This window comes from Pundamilia nyererei, unplaced genomic scaffold, assembly GCF_000239375.1.
Source record: "Pundamilia nyererei isolate P.nyererei 1_Seehausen unplaced genomic scaffold, PunNye1.0 scaffold00078, whole genome shotgun sequence".
Lineage (NCBI taxonomy): Eukaryota > Metazoa > Chordata > Actinopteri > Cichliformes > Cichlidae > Pundamilia > Pundamilia nyererei.
In genome coordinates this window covers 1,231,915-1,249,943 of record NW_005187479.1, presented here as the reverse complement: position 1 = coordinate 1,249,943, position 18,029 = coordinate 1,231,915, and the positions used below count along the sequence as shown (strand labels likewise).

The 18,029-nt window shown below is 38.5% G+C and overlaps 1 protein-coding gene across 2 annotated transcripts in view; it reads left to right on the top strand.

Moving 5' to 3' along the window:
• The first annotated feature begins 10,280 nt into the window (after positions 1–10,280).
• The window catches only part of LOC102202005 (leucine-rich repeat-containing protein 4C), a 46,952-nt gene continuing 39,203 nt past the window's right edge, over positions 10,281–18,029 (top strand). Inside the window, exon 1 of one of the 2 annotated variants that reach the window (XM_005737660.2) lies at positions 10,281–10,813. The gene's annotated coding sequence lies outside the window, so the exon portion shown is untranslated. Of the gene's footprint in view, positions 10,814–11,687; positions 11,724–18,029 lie in introns of those variants that run through there. The other variant, XM_005737659.1, reaches the window with a different exon arrangement.

Genomic DNA, 18,029 nt, shown 5'->3' with positions numbered 1-18,029 from the left:
TATATATATAATTTTTTTCTTCGTGATTTTCTTTGTTTTCAGCAAAATTCCTAGTCTTCCAATAGCTAGATGTATATTCGATTATTATCATTGCTAATATTTGTTTCTTTATGCATGTCTGGGTTTCCTTTGAGGTGCTGTTGATCCGTCGCAGTCTTTTTTTTTTTTTTTCGATGACTTTTGTCTAATTGGCCATACTTTAATGGTACTGTGAATATGGTTTTCCTCTCTTTTTTTTAATTAATTGCAAATGATTAAAAAAATGTGAATTCAAGTGTAAGTCCTTGTTAAAGGTGCCTTTATTGACTAGCTAAAATGATCTAACATCCACAGATACACATATGGATCACATAACCGCCACTATGGCCTTCATTTTAGATTAAGATCATGTGTACATGCTGCATGGTTGTGTTCTTTACATGGTTGTATCTTTTTTATGATTAATTTTTCACTTTACACAGTGGAGTAACCAGGCCATCAATCTAAATGAAACGAAATAAGACCAGAAACATAAGCAAAATGAGACCCATATATCAATACTTTTTTTTTTCTTCGTGATTTTCTGTTTTTGGCAACATTTCTAATTTTTCCATAGCTATTGGATTCATCTAATGCACCATTAGTTGAGCCCACTATAGTGAGGTTTGCATGATAGTAGATGTCCAGTTTTAGGCGACAACCTTATGGCAATGTTGGAATAATCACATATGTAAAAAAAAAATCAGAATAAAACTTTAAAGATGAAAGATTGTAATTTAGACTGCTATAAAGTTAAAGTCACTTGAAGCAACTCAAAGTTTGGATTTGCACTTCTGACTTTGCGTAGTCTATCCTCCATCCCACTTGTGAGTAATTTGTTTTGGCAGGGGGATCTACTATCCATCCCACTTTCTTCCTCTTCCAAACAGAAATACAATATTTTAATATTGTTTTCTAGTCACATTGCAAGTGGCAGAGATCAAGTGACTGTTGGTGCCAACAGCTTTTTGTGGTATGGTGGAACAGAAGAGTAATACCTGCAAGCAATCTTTACATTTCATAAAGAACACTACAGTACATGCCCTTCACATTTTTTGGCAACAGCTGTTAGGTATTCACTCAGGTTCTTCATATTAATTGTCTATTTGCTGAAGTAGTCAGAATTGAAGGCATTCTTCCTTTGAAATGGTAGATTGTTTATTGTATAAATGCATAGATTGCATGTATTGCAGGAATCCTTGAATATGGAGAAAACTTCTGATTGGATATCACTGAGACGTCCTCCTTTACTTTACCCACAACCTGACATGAACATTTGTCTTGATAAAAGAACAACAAGCAGTACGTTTGAATTTTACCCAAATGTTTTTTTTTTCCACAGAGAAAGTAATTGTACTTATTGTGTGTGTGTGTGTGTGTGTGTGTGTGTGTGTGTGTGTGTGTGTGTGTGTGTGTGTGTGTGTGTGTGTGTGTGTGTAGGTGTGTAGGTGAGTGAACCAAATACAATGCCTCAAGGTCTTTTCAAATTGAAAATGTAATGACCCCCAAAAACGTTGTCCTTCAGTGTGGTATAAAGTAACACTGGTTGAATATTTTTAACCATACTATAACATTTAAACCAGTCTAGGCTAGAGCTGATATAGATTTAACATATAGATTTAACAAACTTTATTTACATCATATTGCATATAACATATAATATTATCCACAAGGTTTTACAATTGCTACAAGTTTTTTTTTTTTTACCTGACAGCTGTTTTTGAACTGCTAATTTAAAACAAAAAAAAGGTATATTTCTGATCCGGATTTACTGGAATTGCTTAGAAGACATCATCTTACCCTTAGCTGATTTACTAGAGGGTTTAAAAAGGTTAAAAAGTAATCATGAAGTAGCCATTTAGTAACTAAGCCGAGTGCAGAGGTGGCAAATTATGTTCTGGTCATCCGCTGTTTAATGGTCAGAGTTTTTTATCCCGTGTCACATCTGGCTCCATATTCTATTCCTCTTCTTACTAATCACTTTAAAATATTGTTAGCCTGCCCATTAGGCATTAACACAAGCAGCTCTTTTGAATGCTATCATTTACCAGGCATTGATTCCCATTGTCTTACTTAACCAGGCTGTAAATGACCTTTCAAGGAGAAAGATGATTAAGGTGATCAAGAGGGAGCCTCATGGTGTTGAATTATTTTCAACCTCTCAAGGTGATACCTTATAGCAGCCAAATAAAGACTACCTAATAACACCAAATGTTGCATGTTTCCTTTCCACTTGTGCTTTTTTTAAGCTTACATTGGGATTTTGGCATGTAAGAAGTCAAAGGCATAGGATTGACTTTTAATGAGAGCCTTCTGAACAGTTTTCTTTGCATCCGTATGCTTTTTAGCTCCTTTCACATATACAATTATAGATTCTTTTGAGACAGATTTATTGATTGATTGAATCACCAACCAATGTGTAGTTTAGCCTTAATGTTATAATGATGATTTACACATTATTAAAGTCAAGTATGATTAATGGTTGGATTACTTACATCAGCTAGGTGTCAATGAGAGTCTTTACAGGGGGATTTTTACCTACTAAAGCTATTAAAATTATTATGTTACACAGACTACATGACATACTGGATAATGTTGATTGTATTCACCCATCACTGTTTACTGCAGATGCTACAAATGCAAATGCAGCTCACTAGCAATTCATAGTACCCCCCATACCCTGTTTTTTCATACCTTTTTATATTGGCAATAATATATACAAACCTGGCAGGTCTTCATAGACATATACTCAGTTTAATACATTTAATACATTTTGAAATCTATTAAAAATTTAAAAGAAAGAAAAGACTAAACGCAAGTATGTTAAAACTGCTATGGAAAGGTTCACACAATCTACACCTCAATCACTGCACTGAGTAAATGAATGAATCATTTTTCCAAAGTGAAACCACTGAAAAATGACATGGTCTTTATCTAACCTTAAATCTTGCTAAGTAAAAAAATGCAAACACAGATGTGCACTACTTATGTTTCTTTGGGGTTTAGTGGCCATTTACTGTTTTTTTCCCCTCTGTTTATCTGCCCTATGGCAGGCAGGTTGTGAATAGATGGCCCACTCGATCCCTTATGAGCCTGAGCAGAAATACAGCCACACAGAGGATTAGAGTGAGAGAGGATCGGCCGTCAGATCCAGATGCTGCAAATCTGCTCCCAGCCTCACATGTGAATAGGTATACCATTGTTTAGAACACTGCTTGTTTTGCAAGAACAGAGACATGGCCGTGGAGATAAATAAGCTGAAACTGAGGTTACACCAAATCTAAATCTGCTATGATACAGGATTACAAGGTTTATGTCATGCTTAAATCTTTATCCTCTGATTGTCACTCAAGATTTCCTCAGTAGCAAACTTACTAAGCCTTTAATGGTTGTGCATTAGCAGATAATTCTAACAGAAATATGGGAGCTGTGAAGAGATGTATAGCATGCTGATGATAACCAGAGATGGGCAGTAACGCATTACTGTAATCCGATTACTTTTTTCAAGTAACGAGTAAAGTAAGGGATTACTATTGCAAAAAAGGTAATTAGATTACTGTTACTTTCCCGTAAGCACGCTGCGTTACTAAAACCGTGATTTTTTTTGCGAGAGTGTCTCATGACAATGATGTAAGCGAGTGAGACGTTCGTGACAACAGCTGTGTACAGATCAACAATGGATAATATAAGGAGTGCGGCAGAGAGTATGCCTGTGCAGTGTTTAAAGTGTGGAAGTACTGACCTTACTTTGAATTTGATTCTGTAAAAAGTGACAAAAACATTAGCGTCCGCTGCTCACTGCGTGGGAAGAAAACTTCTTTTTACAGTGGAAAAAAAAACCCCTAAACTTCCGAGCAAGCACCCACAGTACGCTGCCACGGGAATGTGAAACTCCCAGATCCTTCCACTAACCGCTACGACACACCCGCACCAGGGCAAACCTCCGCCTGCCCCACTCCTGCTATACAGGTGAAAATAGAGCAACAGGAGCGCTGAGTCTTTGATTTTATTCATTTTCTGCTGTAAACACAAAAAACTATTTTATTTTATATGCTGGAATATGCAGAAATTAGGTTTAAATGTTAAACAAATTTCTTCCAGTCAGAGAATGTTGCATATAATTTAATATTTGCTTGATGCGTAAAGTTAATGGATTAAAACTAATAAAACTAGTTTCAAAAATAGACTTTTTCATTTGATTATATTTTATATGATGGATTATGCAGAAAAAATAGAACTGGGCTGAAAGATCTATTGCTTTATTATCTATTCAGGTTGTAAATCATTTTTTTAAAAAGGTAACTAAGTAACTAAGTAACTCATTACTTTTGAAAATAAGTAATCAGTAAAGTAGCGGGATTACTTTTCAGAGGAAGTAATCAGTAATTAGTTACTGATTACTTTTTTCAAGTAACTTGACCAACTGATGATAACCTATTGTCATGTAACTGGTTTCATGGTTATGACTCAAATTGTGCTTGTTTTGGGTAATTTGATGAAGATTCTACATTGTACACTGTATTTTATTCCAAAGACACACTGTTGCACTAATGCAGCGGTAGCTCTCTTACCATAATTACAACATGAAATGCCTTCAACACTCACATTAAGGTCTGTATGGAAAAATTATTGTTAATTTTTTTTCAGTGATCATCTTAATGTGACAGTCTACAGTGTCACTATTAACACTATTAACACTGTATTAACACTATCCGCTATTAAAAAAAAGTAATGTATGATTGCGCCAGAGGCACTTCACGTTTTGTGATGAGGGCATAAAAAATATTTATTCATTAGGGGATATCAAAATTATAATGGGTGATTGGGGAAACTGATGACTAATAAATTAAAGCTTAATTTCTGACATTAAAGTAGTGGGGATAGCTCAGGATTCAGCATGATAATCTGCCAAGTACAGTAAATAATATGGTTTTTATTTTAAGGATTTGAAAAACATTATTTGAAATAAATCAACACAACCAAACTTGCTAAAGAATGTGACCTTCAGATGCATAATTTTGGATGGACTAAATCACATATCATCTATAACATAAATCTGTTTTTTTCCCTTATCACCTTTTTTTCCTTTCAAATTTTACACAGCATATTTCAGCTGCCTACATCATCTTTGCATCACTAAATTCTGATACTTAGCCATAATCCACAAAAGAAGTTACACACTGGCTAAAAGGAATACATAATTTCTTAATGCCCACGCATTCTGGCAACCAAACCTCACATAACCCTGAAAGTTTGTCAGACCATATTTGGTTGGGCTGTACTTTACTGCCCAAACAGTGGCAGAGAGTCAGTTGGCAATATGGTTGGCAACAACTCGTCTGCTGTCACTTATAAAATGGTCTCAAAGAGAAAACACTGAAAAAGTAAGAATGAATCTTTGATTTTGATAAGTTATTTGAGCCATAGTCATGATGGGTATGGGGAGGTCAAAATGGCTAATTTTGTACATGAAAAATGATTTTGTTAATATTCACAAAAATGATGTTAGTTACTCATTTCCACTGTACATTATTTAAACTAAAAATAGAAGGTAGCTTAAGTTTACTTCTTTGCGAAAGGAGTTCATTGCTTATCAAAAAAACATATTGACTTCAATATATTCTGAACTTCTCAAACAAATTTTAGCACATGACAGTTTTATCCAGTATTTCAAAGGATGTAATATATGACTTTATTTTATTTTTTTTATGTAATTTTTGGCACTATAACATATGGCACTGCTTAAATTATTTATATAATATGTTGGTTAAATCCCTTTCCTTTCTTTTCTTTGCAAGCCTCCCGGAAATCAAAGAGATAGTCTGAGGAAGCTCTGCGAAAACGTGTGCTGTCCTCACTGGAAGTATGGTTGAATAGATATGCAGTGTGCATGTAGTGTTTAGCATCTTTTAAAAGACAGAAGCGCTTAGAAATATTTAATAACTTTATGTAAAATGCTTTTTATTGGGATCTCATTACAGATTTCATTAACCTCAACTGACTCAGAATTTGTAGTGTCTCTGCAATGAGAATAAGGGCTCTCATTAATTTATTTAGCCATTCATTCATTCCATAAGTACTTCTGTTCAACCAATGTTCAAAGCACATCTTGAGCCATAATAGAGGCAAAAAGTTTAAATGGTTGTCTGCTGAAGTTCAAACCAAGGGCCAGAAAGTAAGAAATGTGACTTAAATCATGGTTGTAAGTCAGGCAGATGTTTCTTAAACTGCTGATCTACAGAGTGCTTCTTTCTTTCCAAAAAAAAGAGAGACAAAGAAAGAGCATGAAAGAAGGAATTGCTTCTTGCAAGGTAATAAAATGGACAGTGAGTGTATATAATTTGTGTGATAAATGTTCATGTTTTATCATTGTTAATATCAGTACACATGCTAAAAGGTACTATTTGCACATGGCAACGCTCCAAGACATGATTTGTAATATATTGGTTATTTAATGATGAACTGATTTAATAACTAAGCCAGTTATTCAGTCCCTTCACTCTAGTATCACAGTTAGAACATTTTAGAGTTCATTATTTTAAACCATAGTTTTAATTTTTTTTGTTTTAATTCCAGATACATGAATGAATCAAAAACTGAGCAAAAACTGGTTAAAGATGGAAACTACAAATTCATTCTTCTAACATGAGCCTTATGGGCCACAGGAAGCCACTGATAAGCGGCACAGTTAGAGATTAGTGAGGATCAAAGTGGACATTAAATAGGATGAGAAACACACTGATGCACTAATTATCAAGTCTGTGAAATATGATGAATTGCTTTGGATTTCAGAAACAACTTTACTGTGGCGTTAGTAAATATTTTCCATTGGCTCTACACGCTAACCCAATTCAAAACGATTTGTGACTGCAAAGGAGTAAATATGGATGTGGACAATTACACAAGTGATCAACTAGTGAAATATGCACAGGCCTGCAGTCTTGCCTTTCTGTCCTATCTCTCGCACACCTTACAACATTATTTTATTGCTGCTGAGCCCTGCAGGAAATCACTTGTGATGTCTCGTACCCTCCAAAAACATCATGAATAATGAATGGAAGATCTCAAAATAAATAACACACATTATTAATGTATTCAGAGCCTCATTTAGAGGGGGCAGCTGTATGTGCCACAGCACCCCTTTCTCACTAAATATGTGAGCATGTAGAATCACAAAGAACACTAAACAATGGGAAGGGTATTGTGCACTTCATCAAATCTGCAATGCAACTGTAAAATAACAAAACCAAATAATGGAGAAATGGGAATTTTAGAGCGAGGAGAAGTAGGGCGAACGTTGAGTGAAGAGTGTGTTGGAGTGGTCAAAAAAACTCCTGGGCTTTCAATGGGCAGATGGCACACTCAACGTTTTAGGTCACACAAACACAATTTTCACCCACCATTTATTCTTTGTCTGTCCACAGAGGACAGATTTATAGTGCATGATCCTGTAAATATCCGCAAAAACAACAAGAATCTCACTGAAGATTGTTTTTTGGGGTTCTGAGTTGTACCCAGTTCTCATGACCAGTGATCGTTCTAAATATGAAGGTTAGATCAGAAAAAGAAACTGAGGTTTGCTGTTTGTGCAACCGTGAAGTAGGTGGTCAAGAGGTGAATGAGGACGCAACTTAAAAAATTTAGTCAGTCAAATGATTTCTTGCTTTTGTTGCTAGAGCTGCAGAATTACACATGGCCACCAACCTCTGAGGGTGTTTTTAGTCATCTGGCCTCTGGTTGTGCAGCGTCTTTGGGTCCTCTGGGTTATTAGGAGAATTCTTGTTTCTTGTTCTGGTGCTTGTTTAGTTGAAATCTTGGAATTTGGGAGCAAAGTAAAAATTCTGGACTTTGTGTCAAGTTGTTCTTATGCACTTTTGGTGGTGAGGTACAGCACATTTTGTGCCTGGTCTGAAATTGTGTTTAGGTGGGCTATGGAATGAAGCCAACAGCTACAAAAATGCCAGGGCTCAGAGTGTCCCAGCAAAGCATTTTATTCTGATAAAATGTTGAAAAGCTTTTGTCACCGGTCACTGGTTTTGATATTTTGGCTGCTGAGTGTATAATCTATATAAAATGATACAGCTGCCAACATATGCATAATGTTTGGGCAACATTATATTATAGTTACATATGTCTACATTTTGTCCAGCCTGAGAAAAAGTTCAGGATGTACAAACATTTTCTTTTGAGTGACTGAACGAGACACGAAGAAATACCCAACATGATTATAACATTATCTAATTGCATCCCAACACATGAATTATTCAGCTCCTGACAATGCAATATTGTCATGGAAAGGAAGAGATGTTTGTGTTAAGCTGCCACTGGCACTACTTTTTTGCTCTCTTCTTACAAAACAAAAACTTTTTTCCAAGGGCGTCATTGCAAAGCGATAATAAAAGGAAGAAAAAATAAATAAAATAAAGGGCAATCATTGTGAAGCCTGCAACACCACTGTGTGTTTGTGTGTGTGTAATTCATATTGTTCTTGTTAGGCAATTATCATTTTTACAATGCCAATGGTGACCATTAGTCTGTAAGGGAGCATTCCTTGCCCTTGTCACTCTGAGAATGACTGGCCCCACACGTCTTACTCTGTACTAAAGCCACCTTCACCTCTTGCCTGATATGTGGTCTACCAGTGGTCAGCTTGAGAACAGCTGATTGGCTTGTCCAGCCATAGATATTCTAACTCAAGCAGCACTGGTGTCCTGCTGTATGATGAAACACTATAGCTAACTTTGACCACAGAGAATGTTCCTGCATACTTGTATTATAATAATAAAAAACGTTAGAAAGATCAAAAGGAGTGAAATGATATTCTCTACTTAAACAAAGAATTAATGGCAAATGCCTTTAGTTTTGTTTTTGCAATTCACATCAAATGTGCAAAAATTATATTTGCTAAATTATACTAAATTGATTGAATTTCCCACACCTTTCTGCTTTTAGACACTCGACATTTTCACGTGGTATCATTTTTAAAATTGAATGTGCCAAAGCAAAACTAAATAAATAAATTGTGTAACTGTGCAAATAGCTACAGTTCGTTGTGATGGTTTAGTTAAGAATATGTCTAATGGCGTGCTTGAATACTCAAGCGATTTTATACATTAAAAGGTTTAATTCATGCTCTGAGGCAAATATGTAGCAAGAAGATTTTACTGAAAAGGGGGGTTTACTTAATGATGTCTCCCTCAACTGGAAAGCAAAGAGGGCGGTGCTCTTTACTACCATATGCCAGACACACAGACAGGCAGGTCGACAGTTATGAAGACAGATGAATGATGCAACGCCTTCAGCACTGAGGGAAATGAGATCAGATGTTGACAGCTAGATCGACAGATCCCTGGTCTGGCATTCAAATGTTTTCTCACATCTCTTATTGCATGGTTCATGAATGGATACACTCTACAAGATAAGACATACTGTAACTGGCCTATCTGTAAATAAATGCTTTGCTTTTTTCCCTTTGCTCTATTATACATGCTGTATAATATACCTGAGTTTAGCATATGTGCAGTACAGCAGGTTGCCTAAGATAAACGCTTCACAAGCAATAATCTTCCTGAAGACCTGAAGTCTTTGGTGTCAGCCGCCATGTTAAAAAACTGCATCGTGTAGGCCTATTTCATAATTCATGTACAACTCAGCCAGCATTTATAAATAAGTTCTAAGGTGCTGAAGCCTGTGAGGGAATATAACACATATTAATCGACCTCCAGAATTGTCAAAGGTGTTTCTTCTCTTATCTGTCATTTTCATTTACTTTGTTTTATTTGCAGTATAGCATAGGCCCCTCTCTCCTGATGATTCTTACAGCATTTTAAAATACAAATAGACATGATATAAATAACCCAATATAAACAAAATCTAGTCTGTCATGGGAGAGCAGTCCTATGCGACAATCTGCCCGAGGCCATCATCAGAATACCATACACCTAACAGCAGAAGCGAACCAGTAGGTGGCAGTGGCGTCCCATTTGCAAGATACACATGGGAGGAATCTGTCTGTCTCTGCACTTAAGCTAAATCACTCTCTCTCTTTCTTCCTCTCTGTCGCTTGCTTGCTTGCTCGCCTGCTGGATGTTTTCTGCCACGCACGCACACACTAATAAACAACTATTTGTGTTTGTTTCCCCCTTTTTTAAACTGACCAGTGAATAAAAGGGGCGATGGTAAAGAATCGGTTAATGAATGCCAGTCTTCAGGACGACATGAACGCACACGGTGAAATTTTAGAAGCTGTAGAAGTTCAAAGAGAGCACCATGAAGACTGAAAGAGAGGGAAAACAATATCTCCTGCCCTCGCTGCTCCAGTCCTGCGGTTGACGGCAGAGTCGATCCACCAGCAGTGACTGGCGGAACAGTCTCAGTTGGAGAAAGCAGCTTGTCAGTGGGAGGTAACCTACATGATGCCCCCTCCTGAACTTATCAATTCATCGTCCGTCCGTGCTGCGCCCGGCGTTTTATTTTGGTACGAAAATGCTGAGCGCACTGAGGCACTGTAAAGCGCACCGATGGATACAGCCTGCTTGCGCGTCTTGGAACGGGTTATTTTGTGAAGCAGCCTAAAACACACGGCAGTCTACAAGAGAGAGAGGGGAAGCCTGGACTTGGACAACCACCCATTTGTGGATAATAACCCTAAAAAAAATTAAACATTAAATTAAAAAAACCTTACCCCGGTGTGTGTCACATCAATGGAGAGGCGAGGGTCGAATATCCGAAATATACAGCGGGGGCGCAGAAGTGATGACAGCCTTTGATGAACCATAACTCCCGTCCAGACAAGGTGAGATCAAAGCTCCGTTCGGAAAACATGTAAGAATAGCGCTTTTGGTGTATAACGAAGGCTCTTCACACTTGGGAGCCGCTGCCTGAATTTGTGATGGGGTTTTAAAGGCTTCTGAAGGATACCGCCTGGAATTTTTTCTTCCGATGCTGCATCCCAGAATAACGAATTTCCCTCTTAAATATGGAGAACGGAGCAATCTGAAGAGAGAGGTTATCTCTAATCGTGACAACTTTATCACTTCTCCAACCTACAGGATACCCTTTCAATCACTGTACTGCGGAACTTCTTTTTATCGGTAAAACCAGGAGGGGGAAGAGAAATAAGCATCTTGAAATCCGCACTGGGCTGTGCGGTGAAATTTAATCAGGGCTGATAGCTAAGAAGCAATAGGGACTTGATGAAAAGTTACATTTGACACGTAGGCGAGCAGTCGGGTTCTTAAAATAACCCCACCTTAACAGCTCAACGTATGGATGATGGTCTACCGTAAGGTCTACATGAAAGGCTTTAATAGCATATTATTGATATCAGAGAGAAAATAAAAAGTCGTCACTTGGAGAAAATCTTGGACCACAGTGGGCATCGCTTTGCCACGAGTTGTTTCAACAATGGCACTTGTGGGTGCCTTCTGAAATGTGCGTCTTGAAAAGGGAGGAAATATCGGATGCATTATCATCACTGTGAGAGTTAATTGCATTGCATCCGGACTAATGTTTGGATTACATACAAAGTCGTGTTGAGACGTGGAAGAAAATGAGTGTGAAAAGCAAAGGTAACAAAGGATTCTCCAAAACTGCCTGAGTATTGCGGATTTTTTTTTTCGATGCAGTTTTTGCGGAGGCAGCGGAAGAAGAGCTGTTCTTCGCCGGCGGAGATCTTCCAGACCTTGGCATTTCTCTGTAAATAAGTAAGTTATTGTTTATAATGTACTGGGAGGGAAAGCATATTTCTAAATGTCTTACTATTCTCTATAGTATAACTATCCTATTCAGCCCTTTCGCTCTGTTGGATGTCAAAATGCGGAAGTTTATCTTCGCTGTTTGATGATTGATATGTACAAAATCAGCACGCAGCGCTCCCGAGGTTTTGCCATTTATATTACTTATACTGCGACCTCTAACGAAGAGATATTTAATTGTAGGGTGATTCAGAGCATCATGGAATGACGCGCGCTTTCGCATTGGTGTGCTTGTTTTAACTGCGCGTCTTCGAGTGCGCAGTATCAAGATTAGATGTCTTAAACTCTTAAAAGAAAAAGGGAGAGACCGATTTGAGCCTCTAAATTAAACAGGTAAAGAAGAATCTTTGTGAATGGAAGTGAACTTAAAGCATCTGATTTTGGTTTTTCACACTGTAACGTGACTAAACGGGGACACGCCACCTGCAATCCCTACACCCGCCTATCAATCCATCCAGTCTGTACTTCTGTGCGCTCAACCTACTTTCAGTATAGGAAAGTCTGCCATGTTTTAGCACGTGTTCTTGTACGCTACAGCAACCGCGAAAAATACTTAACATCACCCAAAACATGTTCAAGTTAGATTTGAAAATCCAAGCTTTGGATGACCTAGCTGACGATTGATTAATGACCAAATATTGTGTTTTCTTCCTCTCCACCCTCCCCCTTCTTTTCTCGGGGTCCCTTACACAAAAAGCACTTGTTCACCGCCCTCCGTGGTAGCCGGAGAGGGAGCTGTCCTTTCTCCTGGTGCTGAAATTAAAAGTGGCGGCAGTCACTCATCCTCTACTCAGCTGGAAAAGGCATAGATGTTATAGATAATGGCTCAAAAATCACAACCACTAAAAAGGCTGAAGAATATCCTTGACTGTGTGCAACTAAGCAACAGATGTGATATTGGCGAAGTTCATAGCATTGTATGTGGCACAACATGTTTTGTAAATCATTTTGTAATCTGACTCATTTTACCTGCTCCTCGAATTAAAGATTAAACATTTTATTAAAGTATCAACCCCAGCACATATACATACACCACACCCACAACTCATAAAATATGCAGATAAGTACATGAAGTGCCACTGGTTTTGTGTTATGTTGGTGGTGGGCTTAAAAATAGATGTTTGTCAAGAAGGTGACAAACCAGTGTTGGTGGTAAAAGCATAAATAGAGGTGGCTGTCACTCTTGAGACAAAGAATAAATTGCATCTCTCACCTGTGAAAGTGAGAAACATGGCAGACATTATTCACCCACTTGAAAGGAAAGCCCTCCATATGATGGAGTGGCATCACCTTGGGGAGACAAATTAGACTGCTGATTTTATGTTTTTGCCCTGTCAGAGGCTTATGCAAGATAAATCCCCCCTACATTTTCCCAAGTTTGCTGATGTTTGTTGGCAGCTGGTACAGAGTGATTCATAGTAATAAGCAGAGAGACTATTCCTCCTCCCCATTTAACACTACTCAAACCTTTTTTTCATCCCCGTGGAGATTTTCTTGGAGAGGGAAGTGGGTTATAGCTATGGGTTGTAAGGATCCAGCCAAAAATAAGGAGCAACTGGGTTTGAAACTGACTGATTCACTGGGCCACTCTGGATTAGTGCTTGTTTATTTCACTACACTAGATGGACAACAACTGTATCTCCAGTGTGTCCCTATTAGTCCTTCTAAACAGTAGGAAATAGCCTTAGAGCAGGTGCAACTCAGGGACCAAGTGGGACTTTCCGCTGCTCACACAAATCCAGTCTTCGGCTGATGATGTTTCTACCATAGACATCTGTTTCATGTCCAATTTCTCTAGCCATTGTTGTCTGACTTATCTATTGAAAATCATTCCAAGCAGCCGCGTCAGAAAATTAATGAACTTGTCATCTGGGAAAGGGCACCATTGCAATAAGGTGCCAGGGTCTTGCAAAGCGACAGGCTGTATACCCATGTTCCCTCCCCACACTCCCTTTGTCATTTTCCCCCTCCTCAGCTTGTGACTCAGTTCAGATCAAGGCCAGCACTGTGTGCCTTATAATAAAATGTTCATTTTTCAAATCGGATTAATCTCTGTAAAGCCTGGCTTAGGACACCATTAGCATTCATTTCTTTCACTGCCGGGGACTTGTATCAATAATGGAACTACCCCTACATTTTTCATCTTCTCTGGGTATAAAATCTCTCAGGGGGTTTCATTCAGTGAGAAAGAGAACAGTTACAGTGATCCGTTATCTACTCCCTTTTGTATTGGAAACCAGCAGTGCGATGCTGGGGGTCTTGAGTGCTAGGCTAGATAGGAGCTGAAAGCCATGATGCTGGAGGTGAAAGGAGCCTTCATACGAAGATGATGTTGATAGATATGGTATAATTAATTATAATAATAATGGACTCAAGCTAAAACCATATACTTGCAGTAATAATTAATTGTGCTCTTAGCTTACGGTACATTTGGATTTTAGTATTGTGCATGTATTTTTATTAAACACCCCGTTGAGCATAACTATACATAGTGGCACAGGGTTTATGGCAATATTATATCCACATAGATATTATATTAGAGAAACTTGTAAGTGTGTGGAGCTCGAGAATAGGATAGAAGCAGCAAAAATATATTTTGAAGCTGTTGGAAGTGCATGTCTAAAATCCACAGTCATGGCTGATGACTGCAGATTTTAGACATGTGGGTGTGACATGTTGATTAATCGTGCATAGCTGAAGAGGTAGGCGAGAAGAGAGTCACCTTAAAGGAAACATCTGAAAGATGCTTTCATAAGCCAGCGGTGGATTACTACTAATGTGATGGCTACTGACACAGTGTTGCAAATCTGCATCTTATGCAGCTATTGTGAGTGTGATAAAGAAGCTAACCTCAGTTTCTTCTTCTGGATGACGCATGTAATCTTTTGAAGAGAGTGCTGTGGTAAAATGTGGGAATTTGTCACAGTTTTGTCACTGTAAGTGACTATATCAGTGGCTTCCTCATGTAGTCGTTACAGTACTCTACCACTGTGGAAGATCATCTGAACCTGAGATTTCTTTTTTATCAACTAAACACAAGCAAGCATCTTGGGCACAGCACAGCACACATGCACCATGAATGGTATCTGCAGCAGCCCTGCTCATTAGTCATCCTTTCCTGCATGTCTGTCTGAATGTTCTGTCCAAAAGAAAGAACAGCTGAGCAGGGGGACGGCCACAGCACATTCCACCATCCAATGGATTAATCAATTGGTGTTCCAGCTCAGCCCATCCAGCTCAGCCCATCCAGCTCAGCCCATCCATCTCAGCGAATAATCTGGGAGACATCATAAAAGTGCCATTCTATCATTCTAGAGGCCAGAGAGCATTGCTTCTTTTTTTCTGTCCCGGCTCCCACTCACATCGTGGGAACACTAGTAGACTGAATGAAATGTAGATAAGTGTACTCGGTGTGGCAACATTGTGCGGTGTTTGCTGGTGTTTTGAATCAACATAGATTCAAACATTTTTGCTACTGTGATTCATGGCTAATAAAGAATTCTTTCAACTCCATCACAATTGCTCTGATGCGTTGCTTCCCTTGTAAAATTCAGCTAAGAGCACTGACCTGAATTCAGGATGCGTCATTACTCACCGCTTGCCTTACATCACCCACCTTACCAGTCATGATGATGGTGTCTTTTCGACTTAGTAATCCTCACCTTCCTCTTCACTGCCAGTTTCTCTTTTCTTGACCTCACTGGAATGTCACATGCTACTAAAATGAGAGTGACAGCACCCGAGGTAGGAATGATGTGATGACTCGGTTAATAATATCTTGCTTAATAAGTACAGGGCAAACACAGACACATTCTTTCCCTCTTTCTTTCGCTGTCACACACATGCATGTGCACATGCACAGATACACACACTTCCACAGCAAATTAATATGTATGCACCACAGAGGAGTCATTCTTCCTGTCTTCAGGGCAACTGGGCAGTGTCTGTTTAAAGTGATACTGGCCCTGGCCTCCACATTAATTCTTGCTCTTAAATTAAAAGGTTAAATGAGGTGGGAATGGGTGCCAGGCTATCTCTTTCTCCCTCATTTTACTTTTCTCCGAAATCTGCCTTATGGAGGTATGGATATCTAAGTATTGTTTAAAAAAAAAAGACAAAAATTAAATTGACGGCAGGTTACAAAAGAAGACATTTCCCCTCAAGTGCTGTTTCCTCAATCTTTTGCTGTTGACAGTGGAATTTAAGAGTGAGCTTTGTGTGCTGGGGGCTTCATACCCTGTGCTCTAAACACTCAAAGTTAAAAACATTTGAACTGGAGATATGCCCTTCAAACAGGTTTTTAGTGGTCGCATAGCAACAGATCCATGACTAGCACATCCCAAGGCAGCTTCTAAGCTGTTAACTAAAACACAGGTTGTCAGTGGACACCAGCTTTTAGTGACAAAGCTAAAATCTAAATTTGATACGGTCGGATGTTTTAAAATTAAACACCACAATTCTGTCTTTCTTCACTTTCTTAACAAGGTTTTGTAATATGCAGCCTGAATCCTGTTAGCATAATCAATCTGAAAGAGAATGATGAATGGTGGAAAAGCCATGTCTATATGGTTGCAAGTGTTTAGCTTTAAACATATACTGTTTTTGAGATTAAAAAATATATATTTATTTGACGGCTCTCTGCGGATAGGATGATTTTTTTGTCCGGATAGTGTTGTGTCCTTAGAAATAGCAAGCTTTATCTGCTGGGTAGATGCACAGATTTTGTATCTCACTCTCCAAGACAGCAAAAATAGCACTTAACTAGGGGACTCTTATTTTTACCCTTATTGTAGTTTTTGGAGTCCCCAGGTGAAAGCATCAAACCATAGGAAACCTGGAAAAAAAAAGCAATGACACAATAAAAGAAAAAAGATTTAGCTGTTGGAACATAAATGACTTATATGGAAGAGAAAAAAAATCTACAACAAAAAAGTACAACACGGTGCCCAAACAAGCAACAACATATTCTGGCCACTGAACATAAGCCTGTTGATTCACTGACTGATAAAAGGTTATATTTTTAACATTTAATAAGCTCTTTGAAGCATAAGATGTTTGCACACCATTACATGCAAAATCTAAACTGGTTGATTTGTCCTCAATGGCCATGCATGTGAATTTTGATTATCAAATGGATTCTCTGTAGATTTTTGCTTAGCATATGTATGTGTGTGAAACCACATGCAGGTGCCTTTCAAAACTAGTGTCTTCTGCCAGGAGTGCAGAAAGAGTGCCTGGGATCTGGACATCTGGGTCTAGCTTTGCCGTCTGTCTCTCAGATCAGCTTTTTAACTCATAAGCTCAGTCGGGCTGGCAATCACATGGTAGCTCAACTGAGATCCGCAGCAGGAGTCTGGTCATCAGTCAAAGCCCCACAATACAACACAGCATGGTCACACACCAGTTAGTTGTCTCATTGTTAGACTTTCAAGTTATACAGACATTGCATCTTTGATCATTCAAAAACAAGCTATATATATAACATGTGTTGCTGACAACTCTAGCACCTTTAAAGATACTCTTATACTCTTATCATGCGTTTTCATTCAGGTACATGTGCATGCACGCAGAATCGTGTTTTTATTTTTTAAATAAATGATATATTTTTGATTTGTGCATCAGTGTATCAGTGAGTCTCAGTATCTTTTTTTTGTTGCTTTTCTCTCACTACCCACTCACCCTGTTAGACTCTGACCTTAATGTGTCACTCATCCTAGCACCTGCATGTAGGCAAGGCTGCCCTACTATGATAGTTTTGATCTGACAAGAATTGACTTACACTTGATTTAATCCAAGTTGTCTCTATAGAGTCTGCTGTGGTACCAGTCTGTTTCGCCGCTTAGGTCAAGGCCTTGTGACAGCGGCTGTCAGTCCGCTCTGCAACTGCATGTGTGAAAAGAAATAAAAGCTGCCGAAAATGCTGGATGGAAATAAGAGAACTCATGCATGCCTGGCTAATGGCTCATCTCCCTCATAGACAACAATGGGGCTCAAGAGTTGCGAGTTCGCTTTGTAATTGGAAGGTTGCCGGTTCGAGCCCTGGCTCGAACAGTCTCGGTCGTTTTGTCCTTGGGCAAGACACTTCACCTGTTGACAGTGTTGGGAAGGTTACTTTTAAAATGTATTCCATTACAGATTACAGAATACATGCCCCAACATGTATTCTGTAACGTATTCCGTTACGTTACTCAATGAGAGTAACGTATTCTGAATACTTTGGATTACTTAATATATTATCGTGCTGTTTACAACTAC